Here is a 24,769-nt window from a genome sequence, read left to right as displayed (position 1 = left end):
TTAGGCTAACCTTACACAATTTTTGTAGCTCCTCAAATAGTCTGAGAGTAAGATTTTATGACCCAAAGAAAGCCAAAAATCTACTACATTTTGTCAAATTGAAGTGAAAATTAAAGCTCAATGAAATGGTTGTCATGTGGACTTGACAATTTTAAGTGATCGTGTAAGATGAAATTTAAAATCACTCTTGAAGACGAATCTCACAATGGTCATGGATTTTTCATAAAATTTTCAGGTGCTAGAACAATTTGGAACATTTTCAGGTATTGTGAGGCTCTGAGACAGTCCAGTAGAAAATTTTAGCATGAGAATTGAATGCTGAAAATTGTGATAGCCCAAAGGCCGCGAGCAAAAGAGGGTAAGAAAAGACCAAAGCATAGTGTAAAATGACATTTGGGGGAAGGGGTGTGACCCTAGAGGCCTCTCCCAACCCCAAAATTTTGTGTGAAAGGGGGGGGCTTTTTTTCAAAAAATGAAAAAAAGAAGAAGGCGCATGTATTCGTCGTGATGATTTTGATGGAGAGGGGGGTATGGAGGCTGAAGAACAACCACATGATTTAATCATAACAGCCCGATCCTTGATTTGCTCACTCTATTTCACTGGTGTTAGATCTAAAATTGGTGGCCTTATCACTAAGATGTAATTTTAGTCTTTCTCTCTCCTCCCTCTCTCTCTCCTCTTGAGGGCAATTCATATGGGAATTCTTGGAAGAAGACCGGGATGGAGATCGATTGTCGGGCTTGACGTGAATTGATATGAGATCATGCTAATGCTAAGGAATGATGACTACCAATGTTTGAAGATCAATGGTGGGTCTGATGGCTATCTGAAAGTTCAATTCTTGAGATCCAAAACCCGAAAAATGGTGGTAAGCCTCTTTTTAAAAAAATTCGAATTCTTTTTGATAATTGATGGTGCAAATCTTGTTCATATACAATGAAGATTTGTTTGAAGCTTAGTTGTGATGTTTTTTAGGGTTTTGATACATAAAATAGAGAACGTGTGTCCGTGCATATGAGTTATTAATTTTTAAAACCCCAAAATGCGTGTTTTAAGTGAAAAAATGATGTTTTTCTTGGTTTTAGAAAATCGAATCATGTTCATGTGGGATGAAATCAAATTTGATGATGGATTAAAGTGTGAATTAATTTTTTGACTTAGTAAAATAAAAAAGTATAGCATTTTATATAAATAAAATAGAAAAAAAATACTTAAAAATACGATTTTGGGCAAATAAAATAGGAAAACAATAGTTTTTGTGCCCAAAAAATTATGAAAATTTAGAATTTCGTATGTGCAAGTGTAATGGAGGTAAACCATGAGGATCAGCCTCAGTTTACCCTCGTTTATATGTAGGATCGACCTCGATTTACCCTTGTTTATATGTCAAAGTGCGTGTTTATCACTTTCTACATAAAGAAAATTTACATGAAATACCCTTTTAACCTACACATTAAATGCAAAATCTTAAACAATAGGGGAAAGGGGATTGTTGCAATTAAGTACCATTAAAATTTTGATTTTATGCATATTCTAACATATAGGATTCATTTGATTTAATTCTTAGAAAAGGCAGCATCACACGGGTTGTTTCGGTGTTGGCTTAGCAACAAACAAAGCAATATGCTAGAATGAAATCATGAAAGGGTTATTTGTGCACATCCACACCAATTCATTTATAAGTTGACTTTTTTGAGCACATATACCATTCACCTCACATTCACATTTTCATATGTGGTATCAAGAGAATTATCTCTTGGATGCATAACACTTGATTTCGAACAATTGACCCACGTTGAGTGTGAGGCTTTCTATGCTATGGGTTGGGGTATGGGAGAGTCGTAGTACATCAACTTGACAGTCAAGTTATCAAGATCCATGGCCTTGCTAACAATATTTGATAGCTTGGCCGCCCCTTGCAAACCTAATAACCCTAATGTCTAAAATGCATTTCATATTAGTAAGGTCACGTGGACTTTGGTAATGCAACCTTTCGGTTGTTGTAAACTATCATCACCCACTTGAAGAATTGTGGAGGCATCCTTTTGGATTTCCTGTCCAGTGTCCTAGCCTTTCCATCAATTTTAAACTCATAATGTTGACAGAGGATCCCATATCCACAATGGCATGATCCACTAATATGCCATTAACATATGCTACCACCCTTGGTTAATGCTTTTCAGCATGTTCAAACTAGTCATCTCCCATCTGGGCTATTCCGAAGGGTTCGATGATATTCCCAGTGCGAAGGATATTCTTAAACTCTTTACACACTCTTGGAGATAACTTGATCAGTTGTAGGAGGTTCATATCAAGCTTTACCTCTCAAAGTGAATTGGCTAATTTAAATTCACGATAATTACCAATGGTTCTCTTCTTTTGCTAGACCATTCTTTCTCTTAGTTTGATGAACATGCTTAGGTGCCTCTTTCTTGGCTTTCACCTTCTTCTTTGGTAGCTTCTTATTGGAGTTAGCTTTGCTATCAATAGCTCTTAAAGGATCGGCTTCCACATTAGGGTTGAGGACTTGCATCCCCTTATCATCTTGTTTAGGATTTACTTGAATAGGCTTTATATTATCTCTAATGGCTTCTTTAACCTTATGTCCTCTTGTAATGGCTTGTAAATTGGAAGCTTTAGTGGTGTTGACATGGATAGCTTTGATAAGGCTGACACTACTAGCACTGGTCAGCTCTTCTATGATAGCTTTTCCTTTCTATAATATTTGCTTTGGTCCATCATCCTTTTGAAGGTTATTTCCTTGTGCTCGATAATTAATTGGACCTGACTACTTAGTCTCTTGCTGCTAAAGAGAGCTAATCTTACTCTAGCAAGTACTAGCTAGATGGTTGGACTTCCCACATATGTCGTATTTAGCATTAGGATAGTTTCTCAAAAATTGTTGACCACCACACCACCTACAACTAAATCTTGATGGACCACCCTCTTTAGGACATCAACTTTCTATAGAGTTTTGCTACTTTTTTAGGAAATTAACATCTATAGCTATTTGTCTATAGTATTTCATTATCATATTAGTATAATGCTCCATTATATCCTTAACTTCACCCAGAACATTTGATGCACTAGACTCATAACCGTGATCATCCACTTGCCATTAAGATGGCCTAATCACATGATTAGGGATTGACTGTTGACTAATTGACATAAAATTAGGGTTTGTCATTTGGTTTCCACTATTTAGTGGAACCATTTGGCTAGCCATTGGCATAGCAACATTAAGAGGAGGCGGCGACATGGGCACATTCTGCATTATGCTTTCTCTTCCATTTGAATTGGTCATAGGTGTACTAGTTGCACCTTGACTTCCATCAATCAATGCCAAATTATTTCCAGAATCTAAATTTGAATCTAGGTTTACCCTAGATGTGTAGGTTGCTTGTAAGTGTGACTCTACGTCCTCTCCTCGTGTAATAGTAGTGTCTACATTAGCAAGAGAAACACTACTCAACTGCACTTGAATATTAAAGTCTAATCCATGTAAAAAGTACTGTAGTTGGGCAACAATAGGAATAGAGGTTTGAAATTTGCAAAACACCTCTTCTAGTTTCTTGGCATAAGCTAGAGCATTCTCATGAGGCTCCTGACATGTCACATTCAAGACACACAGCCAATACTGACCACATCTCTCATGGGAAAACTCTCTTTGAAGGCTACAAATAATAAGTCAATCGTGGTTATGGTCTTGGATTCCAAGCCATGATACCACATTATAGCTCTTCCTTTTAGAGTCATGTTGAAAAACATCATGAGATGTCCTTTATCCTGAATTCAACAATTGAACATTAATTTCCAGAACTCATTGATGTGAAGTTCTCCATTTTCCTCTACTAACCCATTAAAAATAGCTAGAAGAAAACCTAGGCTAGCAAATCTGATATTCATGCAAGTATTGCAATGGGTTGCACTATCATGATGATTGGGTTTGCTCTAGGGGTTTGTATAAGTGGGGTTATGCTCCCACTTGAAGTAGATTAACTTTTTGGAAAAATAAAAATGTTGGAGTTTCCTCCTCCCCTTGAGAACTGATTGGGATATTAACTGGGTCAACAAGATCTCTCTTTCTCAAGGATATTAGACTATATGCTTAGGAGAATATCTCCTAATGATATCAGCTCACCATCTAGCCCATTCAGCTCTTTCTTGTTGTTGAATCTCAACTTGACAGTATCTATTAGGAAATAATGGATCTATTTCAATGCTCTTTGGTATACAGTGAACAAATGGTCCCTAATTAACCAGGATTAAAAAATCATCACTTATTAGTGGTTCCCAAAAAATGCACCACCTGTTAGAACCTAACAAACGGGTATGATACCAGCTTTAGGGATTTAATCATGTCTCCTATGCTCATCAAACCATCCTCATGGTCTCGCGGCCATGAGCGTTTGGAGGCTGTACACTAAACTAAATAAATCACACATTTGTATTGATTTGTAGTCCAACATTTTTCCTTTCTCAAATCCAATAGAGAGAGTATCCAAACATTCAGGTGATCAACACCTCAATTCATATACACAAAGAGCTCCCCTTCCCCTTCCCCTCCCCTCCCCCCCCCCCCCCCCAAAAAAAAAAAGCATAGTGATGTGGCTCCCTCACAGCTCTCCTATACCCTAGGGATTAGCCCCAAGATGCACCATCTTAAACATGGGACATAAGCATAATAGAGTCCTCTCATAATATAAACATAATGATCCAGGAGAATGTATATATTTCTCACTTAATCAGTTTTCCAAGATATCACACTATCCTACAACAAAGAGAATCTTACACTCTCAATGTTGATCGTCACATAGACATACAATTGCAAGGAATTTATTTTTTGATACCATATTTAGATTACATATGCAAAGTGAATGGCATTCTGTGCTCAAATAACTTAGCTAAAAACGAACCAATGTGAAGTGCACAAACAATCTTTTCATGATTTCTTTCTATTGGCATCATGTTGTGTTCCTAAGTAATAACACCGAGCTAATTGAACCCCTTAAAACTTATATAAACCACGGCCTATATGCTAAGATATGCAAAAGAATTAGTAACTTAATCAAATATCTTTCCATTTTAGTCCCGCATCCCCTATTATTTACATTTTTCTTGCTTTCACAATTGTAGGGAGATTTCATGATAAATTCTCATAGAAATCAGCTCTAAACACACACTTTAATACATAAATAAAGGAAAACTAAGGCAAACCCTCATACTTTACCTTCATTACACAATCACAAACATTCTCCTAATTTTTTGTAATTTTAACACACAAGAATGATTTTTTCCTAGATTTTTTCCTTTATTTGATTATTTTTTATGAATTTTATTTATTTCAAAATAAATTATTTATTTTTAATTTTTTGGTAATTTTTCTAATTTGTATAACTTATGTGAAGTGTGATCCATCAAGATATCCATTTTCATGGTATATGAACATCATTTGATCCCCAAAATCCAAAAAATAACATCATTTTCCACTAAATCCCATGTTTTTTGGGTTTTGAAATTTTATTATTTTTAAAGTGCGAGAAGAAGAACGAATGAATTTCTCAAATTACAGACATGAAAAAACATATTTCAACCATTTCCAATCATCTTTCCAAGATATGCACTAATGATTCATCATAAAAATTAAATAAGAGTCACTTACTCTAAAATCTGCATGTATACGCCTCGTATTTTGAGAAAATGGAGCCATTGATGCTATTTTATAGTTGCTTATTGATGCATCCAAATTACCTAATCTACATGCCATTTAATTTTGAACCATCGTCCATCCCCGATTCATAAAATCTGCTCTCCCTCTCTCTCTCTCTCTCTCTCTCTCTCATATGCAGCCATATGAATAGGGAACAAAGAGCAGAGAGAAATACTGAAAATACATCTTTCCATTCCCAACATCATTTCTCACAAGAATTGAGGTGACGGAGAGCAAATAATTGATGGATCTAATGCCCCAAAGGATGGAGAAGATTATAGTATCAAGAAAATTCAAAATTTTAATGGGAGAAAGGGGCGCCCAAGAACCCCCTCTCTACCTCCCCCCTCCCCCCAATCTCGTGTGATTTCTATGAAGATTGGGCTCTCTAAACCATGGTTAACTCTAACTCCCAACTTATCTAGTTCAAATTTAGCATTTTCACACTTGTCTATAAGGGGTTTTGTCGTGGATGGAGGGGCAAACATCCTCAAAATCGCGATCGGATTGGACAAGTGGATTTTTGGCATCAAAATCTATCACCGTGGTCTCCATCACATGCTTTGTGGCTTTCAAATGTAGTAGCTACTTTATAATGCCAAACCTTGTGGTCATTAAATATATAGGGGGTCAAACAGACTTTCATTAACAAACAGACATTTGCTTTAGATTCATGGCATTGAAATGCATTTAGGAAAACTCTAGCTCCTTGCTTCGTGATCATTCCATTTTTCACTAAAACCACCTCTTTTATGGGCCTCGAGCCACCTTTTCTCTTGAATTTCGGCTTTAAAATCAACTTTTAAAGAGAGAGAGAGAGAGAGAGAGAGAGAGAGAGAGAGAGAGAGAGAGAGAGAGGATGCAAAAGGAAGAGTGGCATGCAAATGTGCACATGGTAGAAATGAGCAAAGTAAGTGATCACACTTTGAGGGTGCAGTATATGCTTACTATCACATCCATTCAATGCCTAGTTTAAAATCCCTTATTTTTGAAATTTTCATGATAAAGCATAATTTTTTCTATTAAACCTATAAGTTCCCATATTAAATGATACCCTTCTGTGTAAAAAAATCCAAAAAAGTTATACTTTATCTCCTCTATTGAATCCGTGTGTCACATATTTGTGAGTGACCACCCCAAGAATTACATGTAAGGATCATGGTGCAAATGAGGTGATATGGTACTAATATCGACATGTACAAGGAATAAATATAGCTAAATGCCTAAAGTGCAAGACTTTGTCTCTTTCTATAGGGAGAGTGCTCTTACCTTTGATCTACAAATGTCTAGGCATTTGGTTGTCCAAGCCAATTGATTGCAAAATGCTAAGTCTATTTGATCTCCCTCATACAAAACCAACACAAGTGGAGATTCCTAGAAGAGGTTGAGGAACGCTCTCCTATTTTGCTAGCTTCATGAAATTTTTTTTGGAATATATTGATTCTTTTTTAAAAGTTCCATATAATACAATGGTGGGCCATTCAATACCATGAAGGTCTCCTCACATGGTGGTGGCCTTGGATTGGCAGAATGTAATGTGAAGCCCTCGCCCATGTTGATGGATCCCCTTCCTATCATGCTAGTTCTCACATTGTATTGGTATTTAGTTTTTTTTTTTGTTTTAAACATGCTATCTCTCCAAGCTTTTAAATTTTCCAATATGTGGCCTAAATCTTCAAACTTTGGAAAAATAATTCATGCACTAGGCCAATGTAAGAGACCAAAACTCTCAAGGGGTCCACATTGTGTTGTATTATTTTGGAGTAATACAGTGTGATTATGATGTTTGATCATTTTTGGATCCTATTTTTCCAACCCTATATGTATGTATGCATGTATTCCTTTATCTCCCTATCTTAATCTCAATCTCTATCACACACACACACACACACACACACACACACACACACACACACACACACACACACACACACACACACACACACACACACACACACACACACACACACACACACACACACACACACACACACACACACACACACACACACACACACACACACACATGCGCGCGCGCGCGCGCGCACATCCCTCTCCCTATTTGTCTCCATGATGCTCAAGAGTTTTTGGGTCCCCTTTAATGTTGTATAGGTCCTATCTCTCTATATTATACAACCATATCAACAATCTATGACTATTTATTTTAGAGCATCTTGGACTCTACAATGTCTTGGTGACTATAGAAGTATTGAGATGTTGAGCTCTACACGAGCTGGCATCCACTACGTGCCTTGGTGATGTGGCACAATATTATTCATTGGCATGTTAGGTGACCAACATGAGGATACACTAGTGATTCTGCAAAACTGGACTACGCCCACGTAGTCCATCCTTGGTTACGGCACATTTATTATGCCACATTTTATTTCCTAGCAGTTTCATACTTAGTGACCACATGTACATACATTGTGGTACTTTCATATTAGCCCTTTATTATGTTGTAGACTTAGTTCTATGTGGGAAGAAGAAGAAAGAAGAAGAAGAAGAATTTGGTCCTATCTCTTTGTATGCTCAAGTCTCCATTGCTTTTGTGTGTGGGTGCTCTTGGTCTCTTCATCTCTCTCCCCTCTTATCTATTTTCATGGTATCAAAGCCATCCTATTGCTACGTGGAGCTTGGTTGAAGGATGAGGTGAAGGCATTGGAGCATGAAAGCAAGCAAGCAAGCAATGGGTAAGAAGCTCTTCCACCTTGCTTGATTTTCCTTTTATACTTACAAAAGGCTCTTGAGGCTAGTAGGGCTATAGTCTTCGATTATATTGAAACTTGGTTAGCAAGAAGAACAGTGTATATACTGTAGAAAAGGACAAAAGGAAAAATCTATTGTGATATTTTGCATCTAAGGTCATTTTGGCCTCCATTTTGGACCTGCAAGTGGTCATGATAGCAACTTTTGGATATATTATAGTTTCAATGTGTCCATTGTTTGTAGGTGCATAGGCTACAGATTTTGAATCTATAATGTTTACACAAAAGGAATTTGTACATAGATTATAGATTGTAGTTACTATTGTACAACTAGTGAAAAAGGCTGCAAGGTTTTTTGTTTTGTCAAAATGTCTGACAACTTCAACCATATTGTTAGTGAGAAGCTTGATAAGAACAAATATCCTATATGGAAATTTAGGATGACATATTTCTTGAAGGGAAAAGGTGTTTGGAACTACATTGAAGGAAACATGGATGTAGTACTTGAAGTTCATGCACAAAATGCTACTATAGAACAGTTAAAGGCTAAGAAAGATTGGGATTAGCCACATAATAAAGTCATGTATTGGTTGTTTGTCAATGTCACAGATAGCATGATGGGCTATTTGCGAGAATCTGAAACCCCCACTATTGCATGGAAGAATTTGGCAAGACTATTCGAAGTAAATACAAAGGCCAAAAAGGTGCAGCTCAAGTCCAGCTAAACTAAGTGAAAAGAGAGAATTTGTCAATTAATGATTATGCCTTAAAGATCAAGAGTGTTGTGGAAGCTCTTGGATCTATCAATGTGGTAGTTGATGATGATGATGTTGTGCGTGCATGCTTAGATGGACTTGGAGATGAATACAAGAGCTTTAGGTCATCTATGATTATGAGGGATGATCTCCCTCATTTTGCAGACTTGATTTCTATGTTGATTCTTGAGGAGAAGAACCTTGGCTTGGATTCCTCTTCTTCTTAAATCAAGAACAAGTCTGAATAGGTGTTTTACTCGACTAGAATAGGTAGTGTTCATAGCAGAGGCCAAGGTGGTAGTTGTGGTTAAGATTATGATACACGACAAAATAGAGGAGGACAGTCCTGAGAAAGGACAAGTTGCAAATTCTAATAGGTAATAGAATTTCAGTGATAATAGAGAATGCTAGCATTGTGATTAGACAGGTCAAATTTTTAAACATTACTTCTAACCACATGACTTCTCATGAAGAGTATTTTAGAGAGATGCGCAGTCTAGAGTCTCCAAGCTATGTGGAAATAGGGAATGATATAGCTCACCCCATTACTAATGTTGAAAATGTTCCTTTGAGTATACAGGATTGTAAAAGTAAGTACTTGGTTGATGTGCTATATATACTAATATTACAAAAAACTCAGTTCACATGGTAGAATAGGGATTATAGGTTCGGTTCACATCTTATGGTTGTTATGTAGAAGATATAAAAACAATTATAGGTTGATTGTAAAAGGAAAATATGCTGGCATATTATTTACTCTTGATGTAAGTCTACTTGAAATGGATGCTACCATGATTACACAAGATTCATGTGTTGTGGCTAATATTAAAATTTGGCATAAGAGAATTGGTCATGTGAATGTGTAGTGACTGAAAGACATGCAATCAAAATAGATCATGGATGGCTTACTTAAGTTTAGAGTTGATGGGATGCACAAAGTGGTGCACAAATCGGATGCTGTAAGCACGCGTAGTGAGCGTCGAAAGGTCCCCAAGAACAAAAGAACTCTACTTTTTGCACAAAACTCAAGGTAGAAAGCATGCACGACATGAACAAGAGACCAATTGGGTGCAATCTCCCCCCATGCCTTGTGTGAGCACTCCACAAAGCATGTATTTTATGTATTAATCATCTTCAAGCTCAAATAATAGCCCAAATTACAAAATAGCACGCTTTTGGCTTTTGAGTTTGCTTTAGTGCTAAATAGAAATAAAGCTAATGGGCGGGCGCCCAAGGAGTCAGGCATACCCAATACAATGTCCAAATACAAATATCATAATCGTGAGCCCATGCGCATACAAAAATAATAAATAAATATCCAACAGCTTAATAAATAGGCGCAACAAAATATAGGTGCCATGCCTAAGGTATGTGCCCATCAAAATATAGGTGATAACTCGAATACACGCTATCCTCCAATGCTTTCCTCCGCTACTGCTGCTATCTCTACACATCAATTGAAGCATTCACAATCGTTAGTAAAATAATATAATTAAACTGACAAAAGTGAATACCTAGCAGCCTTCAGCTACATAAATAAATCAATTGGTTAGAAATCAATCCTAACCTTAATTTATCACGAGTGCGCACTCTAAACTTATAAATGTTTATTAATTTAATATGTATTTTGCGGAATCACCCGCTATGGAATCACCCATGTACACACTAAATTAATGAAATGCCCGAAAACCATCGACTTCTCGCACAAAGAATCCACATTGTGTATGAGCCCCAGTAATCAAAGTTTACGGAATCCACCGTAAAACCTCATGGAATCCACCGTGGCACAGAATCCATCGTGAAATATGCCTCCTGGCATGATACCCCCGGGGTGGGATAGCAATTGTCCTCAATTGCTATTAGCTCAATGTGGAGCTAACAGAGTGGGGAAAGCATTTAAGTCTCTAGTGTGCATCCATTGGGCCTCTTCAACAGGATGGTTTTTAAAATTGACCAAATATCTAGAATATCTACGGCCAGTTCTAGTGGTCATAAAGTCAGTATCTATAATAGCTTCAAGCTCAAGGATTTCAGTCTCTTCATCTAACAAATGTGGGTTTTCATAAACAGGGTGTACAGGTAATTGGCCTCTAAATGGTTGTAATAAACTAATATGAAAGGTGTTGTGAATTTTCCAATGTGGTGGTAGTTCTAACTTAAATGCATTGTCATTGATTTTGTGAATGATCTTAAATGGTCCATAGAATCAAGGTGCTAATTTCACAACTGGGTGTTTATCTACACTTTGTAATCTACGTTTTTCTATTCTTAACCAAACATAGTCATCAACTTTGAAATTCATGGCCTGTCTTTTCTTATTGGCTTGCTTTGTATATGATTGCTGAGCTTTGGCAATCATGTCTTTAACTTCATCAAAAATAGTAGCGTGCATGTTAGCAATATCATCAGCACTCTGAATTTTATTTGATAAGGATGCAACAGGTGTAGACAATCTATAACCATAAATCACTTCAAACGGTGCTTTCTTTGTAGCTGTGTGTGGAGTATTGTTATATGCAAACTGAAGTAAATGTAGATGTGTATCCCATGTATGTGGTTTTGAAATAGTGTAAGCACGTAAAAGATCTAAAATAGTATTGTTAGTAGCTTCTGTTTGACCATTGGTTTCAGGATGAAATGCAGATGAAAAATCAATCTTTGTTCCTAAGTTAGTAAACAAAGTAATCCAAAAATTATTACAAAATCTAGAATCACGATTAGAAATAATAACTTTTGGTAAACCATGATTAGTAAAAACACTTTTAAAAAACAACCGAGCTGCTTGAGATGCAGTTAGAGTTTTCTTGCATGGAATGAAATATGCTTGTTTGCTAAATCTGTCTACAATAGTCTAAATCATATCATGGTTAGCTTTAGTGTTAGGTAAACCAGTAATAAAATCATAGAAATATGTTTCCATGGTCTTGATGGAATAGATAAAGGCATTAGTAAACCATACTGTTTACCATGATGTCTCTTAACTCTTTGACAAACTAAACATTTAGAAACAAAATTAAATACATCAGTGTCCATATGTGGCCAATAAAAATCTTCAGTTGTACGCAAAGTAGATATAATACCTCTATGACCTTGATATGGAGGACAATGAATCTCATTCAAAACAAAAGATCTAAATGGAACTATAACACATAATCTCTTTTCATAAAACATGAATCCATCATTGTAAGACAATGAATCAATAGGAATCCAGTTATTTCCAACTAATTTATTCCAATCAGCTTGAAAAGTAATGTCCTGATGATAAGTATCTTTCATAGGGATAAGAGAATCAAAGGATATGACAGAAATATTATGAATGGTCGATCTTCTACTTAAAGCATCGGCTACTACATTCTCTTTTCCTGGTTGATATTGGATAAGGGGATGAAAACTTTGAATGAAAACTGCCCATTTGATATGTCGGTCAGAGATTTAGGGTTGACTAAGGAGATGTCTAATACTTTGTTGGTTAGTCTTAATCATAAACTCAAAACCCATTAAGTAATGTTTCCATTGACGTAAGGCTTGTACAATAGCTAACAATTCCTTATCATAAGTAGAATATTTAAGTTCAGATGGTTTCAATTTACAGCTAGAATAGGCTATGGGATGATTATCTTGCATAAGTACAGCTTCTATTCCAGATCCGCTAGCATCAGTAACTACTAAAAAGAATGGTCTATTGAAATTAGGTAGTTGTAACACATGAGCATGGGTTAATGCATGTTTCAATAAATCAAAAGATTTTTGTTGATTTTCAGACCAATGATAAACAATACCCTTCTTTAAAAGTTTAGTCAAAGGCAAGGCAAGTAATGAAAAATTTCGCACAAACTTCCTGTAAAAACTAGTAAGACCTAGAAAAGAATGTAACTCATGCACATTTTTGGGTATGGGCCAATTCAATATTGCTTCTATCTTCTTAGGGTCAACCTTAATACCTTCTGATGACACAATGTGACCTAGATATTCAATTTCTGTTAGAAAGAATTCACTCTTTTCTGGATTGGCATACAATTGATTATCTTTCAACAACTTGAAAACTAAAGACAGATGTTCATAATGCTCTTTCTCAATTTTACTGAATACCAATATATCAACAAAGAATACTATAACACAATGTTGATATTTAAAAAATATGTGGTTTATCATTCGGCTAAATGTAGTAGGTGCATTAGTCAATCCAAAAGGCATCACTAGAAATTCATAATGTCCAAATTGTGTTCTAAATGCAGTTTTGAATATATCAGATTTATCTAATCTCACTTGATGATAACCATATTTAAGATCTATCTTACTGAATATGGCAGAACCTTGTAGTTTATCCATAAGATCATCTACCCTAAGAATCGGATATCTATTCTTAAATGTAATCTTATTCAGGGCACGATAATCAATGCACATGTGATAAGTATTATTATTCTTCTTTACCAATAAAATAGGTGCGCCAAATGGAGAACTACTAGGTCTAATTAATTCTCTGTTTAATAATTCCTCTACTTGATTTTGGATTTCTTTCTGTTCAATCTGGTTATGCCTATATGGTGCTTTACATGGTGGTTGTGTACTAGGAATTAAATCTATTTTATGATCTTCAGGACGTGAAGGAGGTAGTCCAGGTGGTAAATCTTCAGCAAAACAATTTTTAAATTGTGCAAGGAATTCTTTATGTCTAGGGTGCATATGTTTTTCTTTAGCTTGAAGTTCATTCACCCAATTAAATAAGATTTGCTACTTTTACGTAATGCACGTTTAGCTTGAGTATGAGTAAGCAGTGGAAAATAATTAGATGCATGCATACCATACAATGTAATTTGTTTTCCTTGAAAAGAAATTTTAATTGAATGCGTGGAATAATCTATGTCAGGATTATACCGATGACGCCAAGGCATACCTAGGATAATATCACTAGACTGCAAAGGTACAACTAGAAAATTTCTACGTTCAATGTATTCACCAATTTTAATTTCTAAGTCATGCACCTCTTGTGTTCCATTATATATTGTGCCTAAGAATGCTGCTTTAATGCGATCATGTGTAGAAACAGTTTGTAATTTCAATTCTTTCACTAACTTTGCAGAAATAAAATCATGTGTACTACCATCATCATGCAAAATAATCTTTTCTTTTTCATGCACTAAACATTTCATCGTCAACAAAGAATGTGGAGTTGGTATACTTGGTAAAGTATCTGAAGGAGTAGCAATGTCATCTTCATCTTCTGTAAAGTCAAGCATTTCCTCACGTTCTTCTTCTTCCATTGCACAAAGATAATTGATATGGATAGGTGGTTTCTTCGATTGGCAATTGGCTACTAGATGTCCAGGTTGATGGCATTTGTAACAAACTATAGGTTTAGCTTTAGATACATTGTTTGCAATGGCAAGAAGTCTAGGAATATTAGGATTTGGCTATGAAGATGGCTTAGGGTTTTGATTGGTATTTGATGGCAAAGCAGGTGGTTTTGTCCAAGACTTACGAAAAGATGATGAAGGAAAATGACTTTGATTGAATCTTCTAAAATTTAAATTGAATTGCTTGGAACCATAGTTACCATTTGCTTGAAATTGTTGTGGACGCTTGTCTCTTCCTCGAATCTTGTCTTCAGTGTCATGAGCCAAAGAAATTGCATCTTCAAGGGTTGCAAGCTTGAACATATTGACTTCAGCGTAGTAATGTCCAAGTAAGCCAGACATAAACTTGCATTTGTGAGTCGCTTCAGGTACGTCTTTAAGCATTCTGAGTTGCAGTAGGGCATTCCAAAAACGTTCAGTGTATTGGAAAATAGGCTCACGATCTCTTTGCTGTAGAAGATTCCATTGCTTTATGGCCTTTTCATGAAATTGAGGAGGAAGGAAATTCTATAGAAACTTCTTTTTGAAACTCTCCCAGGTAGTGGGACAATCAATGCTCTTACAAACCACGGTCCACCAAAGAGAGGTTCGATCAACTAAATGATTAGTGACACATTTAATTTTGTCTTTTTCAATGTATGTCTCTTCATGAAAGTAGTCATCAAACTGACTGATAAATGCAATGACAGTCCTTCCATCTCGAGTTCCATTGAAAGTACAGAATTTGAAATTTCTTTTACTTATCTTTGTTTCTTTGCGGATGGATTGAGCTTCGAGTGTCGCATCGATGGTACGTCGGATAAGATCTTCGGGTTGTGGTTCATTTTTATCGGTAGTAGATCATTGCAAATTGGCCAATTGAACTTGCAAAGCTTGTCGGGCTCTTCATTCTTCATCAATCTGCATCATAATTAAATCCAATTTTTGTTCCATCGTAGGTTCAGGAAGGTCACCTTCAGCCATTAAATCATCCATATTTTATTCCATCATCCTGTAAAAATCCAAAAGACCTCACACTCTCAAAATCTAATTAGTGGGATGAGCGTAGCTCAAAGTCGGGTATACAAGGCTTATAGATTTTTGTTTGGCTTTTACGGTCTTCGACTTTTGCGGTTGCGGGATTTGTTGTCTTCGAAAAAACTGCATATGACCTTTTGCGTGTGCTAAAACTGATTCAGCAAGTTTGCGTATGCGAACAGAGTCTTCCAGGGAACAATTTTGTAGTTCTGTGCTTCTGCGCAGGAACAGTCCTTATGGGAGTAATTGAGGTAAGTCGATTTTGATCTCTGTGGACTTGCAGGACTTGCAGAGTAGGTAAATTTGAACTTGCAGAACTTGCAAAAGTTGTAGACTTGCAGAACTTAGGAGTTACTTAGTAGTTTAAGGCTTTATGAAGCCTATATGATTTTCAAGTAATGGAGTATGTCAACGATGGATTTGAACGTAGTGAAAATATACTAACGCCGTCCGATGATGAATTCGTAGGATTAAGCTTCTTAAAGCTTAATACTAAGCTTTCTAATCTTTAATTTTAAGCTTTTAAGCTTTTTGAAATAGATGAAACTTATCTGTGTTGACTGTGGAAAAACGACTTGGAAAGAGAGATGTAGAAGTGGTCCTCCACTTCCTCAGGCCGGTCCTTCGCGATCAGAGGCTGTAAACAAAGGTTCTTGACTGCTAGGAATCCACCCATATCGACCGTTCACGATGAAACTCACTGTAGAGCTTGATCGTTCCAGGAGCTCCGCCTTCGCACAAGATGGATAGCGATTGGAAGCTCTCGATCTCAGCTTCACTTTGATATCACTGATGCATAGATCGGATGATGTAAGCACGCGTAGTGAGAGTTGGAAGGTCCCCAAGAACAAAAGAACTCTACTTTTTGCACAAAACTCAAGGTAGAAAGCATGCATGACATGAATAAGAGACCAATTGGGTGCAATCTCCCCCCATGCCTTGTGTGAGCACTCCACAAAGCATGTATTTTATGTATTAATCATCTTCAAGCTCAAATAATAGCCCAAATTACAAAATAGCATGCTTTTGGCTTTTGAGTTTGCTTTAGTGCTAAATAGAAATAAAGCTAATGGGCGGGCGCCCAAGGAGTCAGGCATACCCAATACAATGTCCAAATACAAATATCATAATCGTACGCCCATGCGCATAAAAAAATAATAAATAAATATCCAACAGCTTAATAAATAGGTGCAACAAAATATAGGCGCCATGCCTAAGGTATGTGCCCATCAAAATATAGGTGATAACTCGAATACACGCTATCCTCCAATGCTTTCCTCCGCTACTGCTGCTATCTCTACACATCAATTGAAGCATTCACAATCGTTAGTAAAATAATATAATTAAACTGACAAAAGTGAATACCTAGCAGCCTTCAACTACATAAATAAATCAATTGGTTAGAAATTAATCCTAACCTTAATTTATCACGAGTGCGCACTCTAAACTCATAAACGTTTATTAATTTAATATGTATTTTACGGAATCACCCGCTATGGAACCACCCATGTATACACTAAATTAACCAAACACCCAAAAAGGATAGGCGTCCCCATCTACTTCTCGCACAAAGAATCCACTTTGTGTATGAGCCCTGGTAATCAAAGTTTACGGAATCCACCGTAAAACCTCACGGAATCAACCGTGGCACGGAATCCACTGTGAAATATGACTCTTGGCATCACAAAGTACGTGAAGCATGTTAACTTGGAAAGCAAGGAAGGCATGTGTTTCCACATAAAAAACATGTATGCAAGAAGCCACTTGAATTGATACATTTTGATGTGTGGGATTCTACAAAGATTACAACTTTGAGTGGTTGCAAGTATCATGTTTCCTTCATTGATGATCATACTCGCAAAGTATGGGTTTACTTTATGCGTGAGAAAAATGAGGTGTTCTCTCACTTTAAAATCTTTAAGGATTTGGTTGAGAATGAGACATCGTTGCATATTAAATGCTTGAGATCGAATGGAGGAGAACAATCTCTCTCCAATGAGTTTTTATATTTTTAACAAAAAAATGGTATATAAAAGTAGTATATATATAGATATACTGCGTAGCAAAATGGAGTTGGTGAGCGAAAAAACAAGCATATTATAGAGGTGGCTCATGCATTGATGTCAGAAAGAAACTTCCGCATTATTATTGGGCTGAAGTAGTTGCTATTGTTGTATACATTATGAATAGGATACCCACTGTTGTTGAACATGGTATGATACCTGAAGAGAAGTTTACATGCAGAAAGCCAAATCTGTCCCATCTGAAAGTATTTGGATGTATTGCTTATGTGCATATTCTTGATGAGTTATGTAGTAAACTAGATCCCAAAGTAGAAAAATGTGTATTTGTTTGATATTCTCTTGAGCAAAAGGGATATAGATGTTATAACTATGTTATACGTGAGTTGAGAGGTAGTAGGGATGTTGTTTTTGATGAAATGAGTAGTTGGTACAATAATGTGCAAAATGTAGTTGGGGTTGATAAGCATGAGAGTGTGGCCATGCAAAAAATAGGTCAGTAGTTGCAAACATTGAGTGGACCACAAGAGTCTCCTACTCATGATCTTGTTGATAAACCTTGGAGTGGTAGAGTGTCGGGATCTTCATGTTTCTCCATGTAAGAATTCAACTTCTCTATTGAGGTCTCTATTTCTTTCCTATCATTTGATTCTTGCTCCATTGTTGTATGTTTTATATCCACCTTTTAAGCCCTTGCAACATACGATAATTTATTTCATGTCATTTACTTTTCAAAATGTGTGTTCTCATGAATTTGGAAAGACAAGTGTATACGACATGCTTTCCTTCCAGTGTGCCCTTCCCATACAATGAGTTACATTCATTGCACCAAATTTGAACTCAAGGTTCTCCATTAACATCTTCACTGTGTAGTTCAAACCTGTCATTCCTTGGGATTATTGATTGTTCTAACTTTAGCCTTACTCCACTTCATTCTTGTCTCCAAGTCTCAAGAGTACTTGGACTCAACAATTTACTTGTTACCTTGGATGTGTCATTGCTTGGAGTATTGTTTTGTTCCTCTACAACTTGTTCTAAACACTGTCTCTTATTTGAGGAAGAAAGTTTGTTTGTGATATTGGCACTCTTCTTAATATGAACTTGAAAGTTTTCACCAATAGTCCACCACTCCTCTTGTTGTTGTTGCTTGACAATATACTTATTCTCGATGAAATCAAAAGATTAGTTTATAAGCTCATCACCTTCAATTTGCTCACGGATTTGAGCAAATGTAGGTTCGGATCCTTCCTTTCTAAGTCTCACAAGATGTAGATCTTCTTGAGTATCATGAACAATTACTTGAATCTTGTGAGAAGATCCCATGAAGCCTAAATACTAGATCTATTGCTCAATTGTGAAAGAACGAGCTGATTAGATTAGAAAGCTTGATGTTTCTAATTGTTATATTTACTTAATATATTGTAAGAAGAACTCTAAGTCTATGATGAAAATACCAAGATATAATTATTAATAATTTTTTTATGTACTGACCTAGTCACCAATGTTTCACATTTACTAACTAGAAAAGACTTATAAATGCTAAGTCTATACCATAATAAAAGATACAAGACACTATATTTAGTAAATTTTGACATGTTTGAAAAATATTTCAACCAAGTAATATGTTTTGAGCCACATAAGAACATGGAATCTCGAAATAATTTCTCTTGAAAATTAAAACTGTGTAACTAACATATGATTTTTTATGTCGAGAAGTGCTTAAAAATAGCCAAAAATTTTAAATTTTAGGGAAAAAATAGACTTTGTCGAAGGCGACGGCTGCAATTAGTACGATTTTAAGAGAAAATATATAAAGTACTTTAAAGACCCACTAGACGGCGGTCGGTGAATTTTCACAATTTTTGGGCATGTCAAACAAGACCTTGGGAGATGCCCAACAGTGTTGGACTTTAAGACGGATTGCCAGGATTTTTCAGACTTCAATTCGGACATCGGACGTAGAAATGGGAGTGCCCGAAGAGGCCAAGGCCAAATGGCAAGTGGAAATAGGCTTTAGGGAGTCCAAAAGTCATGCCTTTTGGGGGCTCCCTTTGGGGGCCCCTAACAAACTCAAAATCGTAGGGGGGAGGGGTCCATTTTTTTGGGCACGAGGCTGAGAGGAGGCGCCATTTTTTTACTATTGATGGAGAGGGGGACTATGGCACTTAAAAAACAACCCCCCAACTGATTGGATGCCTGAGATGCACTCTATCTTTGCTCATCATCACTTGTCTTCGTGCATGGAATGGTTGCCCAGTTGTGGAGATGCAGGTTCAATATTTCTCTCTCCTCTTTCTCTCTCCTGCATAGAGACACTTCATGTGGCAATAATTAAGAAGAGAATCGAAACATGGATGCTTTTCTGGGAGGCACCAGATTGTTCTAAGAGGATGAGGAGGCTGAAGGCTAAAGGCTGAAGATCTATGCTAAAATCCAATGTTGGAATCCCAATTAAATATTCAAAAAACCCGGAATACGCAAAAGGCAGTATGCTCTATTTTATGAAAGAATTTTGCTTGTTTTTGATAGTTCATGGTCTAAATGGTGTGCACAAGAAATTCATTAAGAGGGATGTTTTCGCACGACACATAGGCTGATTTCAAACCATAATTATTTGTGCACAATAAGACATACACTATTGCATGAACCATACACATGGTATCTATTCCTGGCATGCATAACAATTGGTTGAATTATAAATGACCCACGATGGAGAGAGCAAGGCACCCAAGCTATAGGTCTAGATGGTGGGTTCAAGGGGATAAGTAAGTGAGGACTGGTACATTCTTGGAATGATATAATATTGGTACCAAGAGTGGAGTCTGTTTTGTATGTGTTATATGTGTTAGTAACACATCGAGGGGCCAATCCCCAAGGTGTAGGAGGGTCACAATGGGGCCGCAGAAATTAGCCAAGGGGTGTCTCCTATGTTGTTCTACGTGGTGAATTACACCAAAATGTGTAGGGTCTCACTCTGAGGAGTCTGAGAAGGTTAAGGGTTGGACTACAAACATGATACAAACACAAAATGTATGTACAATGGCAGGGCAATGTGTCCTGTAGACGCTCCTAGCCGTGAGGCCGTGGGGTTGTCTTGTGTATGTCAGAGGTTTGGCTAGTGCTATAGCCAGTGCAGTCCCATTTTAGGTCCCATCAGTGGTGCATTTTCTGAGAGCCGCCAACAAGTGGTTGTTCTCAAATCTAGGGTTTTTAGGGACCAAATATTCGGTTTATGTCCTCTGACAAGGATTGTCAAGCCGAAATACAAAAAGAGGAACGTGCTGAGAGGGCTAAACGGTGGTTGGAGATTGTAAGGCAATATTCTCCTCAAAGAAGCAGCCCAGTACGAATAAGTGGTAGTGGTTCTAGTAACCTAAGGGTTACGAGTAGCTCTTGGAGTGTAAGTGGAAGTCTTAGTACTTCCCTACTTCTAGTTAAATCAACCCATAACAAGTGGGGGTGTAGTTGCACCTACACAAACTCTCGTTGTCAATCTGGTTGTAGCCATGGCACAACCCGTTGCAATTCGAGCAGGGACACCGGATTTACCGGCATTAGGAGCATCGTTGCCCATTTTCCATGGATTAGCAGAAGAATATGGAGAACTCCATATTAAGGAGTTCCAAATGCTCATGTTCAACTATCGAATCCAAGACGAAGGACACCTAATGATGTTATTCAACATGACGTTAAAAGGAAGAGCGATAGTATAGTATCATAGTCTAGAAGTCGGAACCATGATTAGTAGTGCCCAATTCTTCACGGCCTTCCGTAGAGAGTTTGCTCCTGAGAAGGGTGGACAGTATTGGTTGCGTGTCTTGAATGTAATACGCCAAGAACCAAATGAGAATGTTCAAGCCTATGCCAAGAAACTAAAGCAAGTTTTTCGCAAACTTAACACTTATATCCCCATTCCTGCGGCTGCACAATTGCAATATTTCCTACATGGATTGGATTTTAATATCCATATACAGCTTAGTAGTGTCACTTTGGCTAACATTGACACTGCTATTACCCAAGCATAAGGAGTAGAGTCGCGCTTGCAAGTAGCTTATGTAGCAATGATAAATTGGAATGGTAATAATTTGGCCTTGACCAATGGGAGTCAAGGTGATCCCATGTCAAATGTGAATGGGAGAGGGAGTATCATGCAAAATTTACCTATGTTACTAGCTCCTCCTAGTATGACTATGCCTCTGGCTAGTTAGACAGGCCCCCTAAGCGGTGGAAGCCAAAAAATGAATTCTTATGTTGTCCCAATAGGTCAACAGCCAATTCCTAATCAAGTGGTTAGGCCGATGGGATGACAAACTGATGATTGCGGCTATGAGTCGAGTGCCTCTAATGTCCTTGGTGAAGTTAAGGACATGATGAAGCACTATACCGATATGATCTCTGAACAATATAGACAAATAGCTGTGGACGTCAATTTTCTTAAGAAGCAGCAAAATTTGATAGGGAGTCGATGTCCTGAAGAGGGTGCCCCCTCAAGATTCAACTGTAAGTGGTGTGGTGGCCAACATTTCCCTAGGAATTGCCCAAATGTCAAATGTGATATTTGCGGAAAGTATGACCACTTAGCTGCTACCTGTTGGAGTAAGATTAGTTCTCTCCAAGAAGGGAGTAAAAAACCACGTTCAATTAACCATGGTGCACAAGTGAAGCTAGGCAGGCCATGGATTCTACGGACAGATTGTTAAGTCGATATACTCATTGGTCGAGTGATTCTAGGTTGAGGTGCCCATAGTGGATGCTTACCCTGAGTCTCCTCAGAGTGAGAGAGCTCCTCTATCCTCCACTGAACTAGAAACAGTAGACGATCCATCTGGTAGTGAGACGTCATCGAGCGATGGATCTAAAGAAGGTTCCACTATAGAGGATATTTATCAGATAACCTTGAATGAACCGATAGAGCCTCAAGATCGAATAAGATATGCAGACATTATTGAGTTGGACCTTGGTACGCCTAATGATTCACGGCCAATCAAATTAGATTCCATGCTCATTTGGAAGAGAGAGAGGACTATGTGTCCTTGATTTAGGAGTGTTGCAACATCTTTGCTTGGAGCTATGAAGAACTTAGGGGTATTGCTCCTAGTCTGGCTGTGCATACCATTCCTGTAAAGGAAGGTACCCGCCTTGTACATCAAAAAGTAAGGCGTATGCCTTTTGAACTGAGGGACGGGCTGTTTGAAGAGCTTCAGAAGTTGCAGAAGGCGGGTTTGATATTCCCAGTTTAGCAAGCTGAATGGTGTTCGCCAATTGTGATTAGAAAGAAGAAGAATAATCAAATCCATCTTTGTATAGACTTTAGATAGCTAAATAAATAGACTCTTAAAGATTACTACCCATTTCGATTTATTGACCAAATTTTGGATCAATTGGTGGGTAGGGAAATATATTCGTTCATGGATTGCTTTGCAAGGTATAATAAAATGGCGATTGCTGAGCAAGACAAGTTGAAAACAACATTTATCACTGTATTCGGTACCTGTGCGTACCATGTGATGGCATTTGGGTTATGTAATGCACCTGGTTCGTGGCAAAGAACAGCCGATAAGACCTTTGGTGACATCTCCCCAGAGGAGTTGAAAGTATTCATTGATGATTTGGGGGAAGCCATCGTAAGAGAAAGGCGGTTGATTATTTTGTGGAAGTGTTTCGAGCGTTACAGACAATTTTACATAGCTCTCGACCCGCGGAAGTGCATCTTTTGAGTGCCTTATGGGCGATTGTTAGGCCATGTGGTCAGTTCCGTAGGGATTGTGATTGCTGACCCTAAAAAAATCAAGGTCATAGTCGCCATGAGTCCGCCACATACTCCAAAGGAAGTGCACAGCTTTCTGTCATCAGTAGGATATTGTCGGAGGTTTATCAATGCCTTGACAGAAAGAACATTGCCACTGATGAACCTATTGTCCTTTAACTATCAGTTTGCATGGAGTGATGCTTGCAAAGTATCTTTTGACGATGTGAAGTAGGAGCTTGCCAAAGCACCTAAAAGGGGTGAAATGTTCTATATATTTTCAGCAGCAACCATGTATAGTATTAGCTGCTACTTATCCCAAATTTGGGAGGAGAAGCGGTATTATCCGATAGCTTTTGCTAGTCAAAAGTTGGGCATATAAAAAATTAACTACACCTATGTGGAGAAGTTGTGCCTTGTGATGGTATTTGTGACCAAAAAATTCAGGCACTACATTCTTTATGGGAAGTTGGTTTTTTATACGAAGGCAGAAGGACTTCGATTATTGTTGAATAAGTTACAGCCGCTTGATTGTTTAGCAAAGTGGTTAATCACTTTGCAGGAATTTGATTATGAGATTAAGAGCAAGCCGCCAAAGCTTCAGGGCATTGTAGAGTGTCTTGTGGATTTCGGAGAGCCAAAAGAGGTCTAAAGAGGTCTCGGCTGAAGGAAGTGATATGGAAACTTTGTTCAAGATTGATACGACATCTATTCCTCCTGGTATGCTACTATAACGCATTATCTTTCTACGGGAGAGAGTGGAGGTACTTTATCAAAATTGGAGAAGAGGAAAATTAAACAACATGCATTGAAATTTTCCTTGATCACAGGAACACTATATCGGCAAGGTGTTGATGATATATATTGCCAATTTGTGATGCTTGATGAGGTTCCATTTAGATTGGAAGAGTGCCATGACTCCGCTTGTGGAGGGCACTTTGCTGGGCGGTTGACAGCACAAAAGGCTTTAAGAGCTAGGTATTGGTGGCCATCCATATTCCAGGATTCATTTGACTATGTCAAGAGATGTGATACATGTCAAAGACATGACAGTAGAGAGAATAGGAAGCGTCCACTTACGTCGATTATGGCTATCCTTCCATTTGAGAAGTGGGGCATTGATTTTGTGGGACCTATTACCCCATCGTCTACTACTCAGAAAAGATACATTATAGTAGCAACTGATTACTTTACAAAGTGGTCAGAAGCATGGGTGACAAGGCAGGACAATGCAAGATTGCCAGTTTTCTACTTGAGTAAATCATCTGCCGTTTTGGTCCACCAAAGGAAATAGTATCTGACCGTGGAACCCATTTTTTGAACAAGGTAATAAAAAGCATGACTGAAGCATGGAAAATTAAGCATAATAAGACGACCCCCTATAATCCGCAAGCAAATGGACAAGTTGAAAGTACCAATAAGGAGCTTGTGGATATCCTATCCAAGATAGTCTTCGA

The sequence above is a fragment of the Lygodium microphyllum genome, chromosome 21 (genome assembly GCF_053477565.2).
Source record: "Lygodium microphyllum isolate KBCC chromosome 21, Lygodium_microphyllum_v1.1.10, whole genome shotgun sequence".
NCBI classification, from domain to species: domain Eukaryota; kingdom Viridiplantae; phylum Streptophyta; class Polypodiopsida; order Schizaeales; family Lygodiaceae; genus Lygodium; species Lygodium microphyllum.
Note: the sequence above shows the minus strand (reverse complement) of the source record.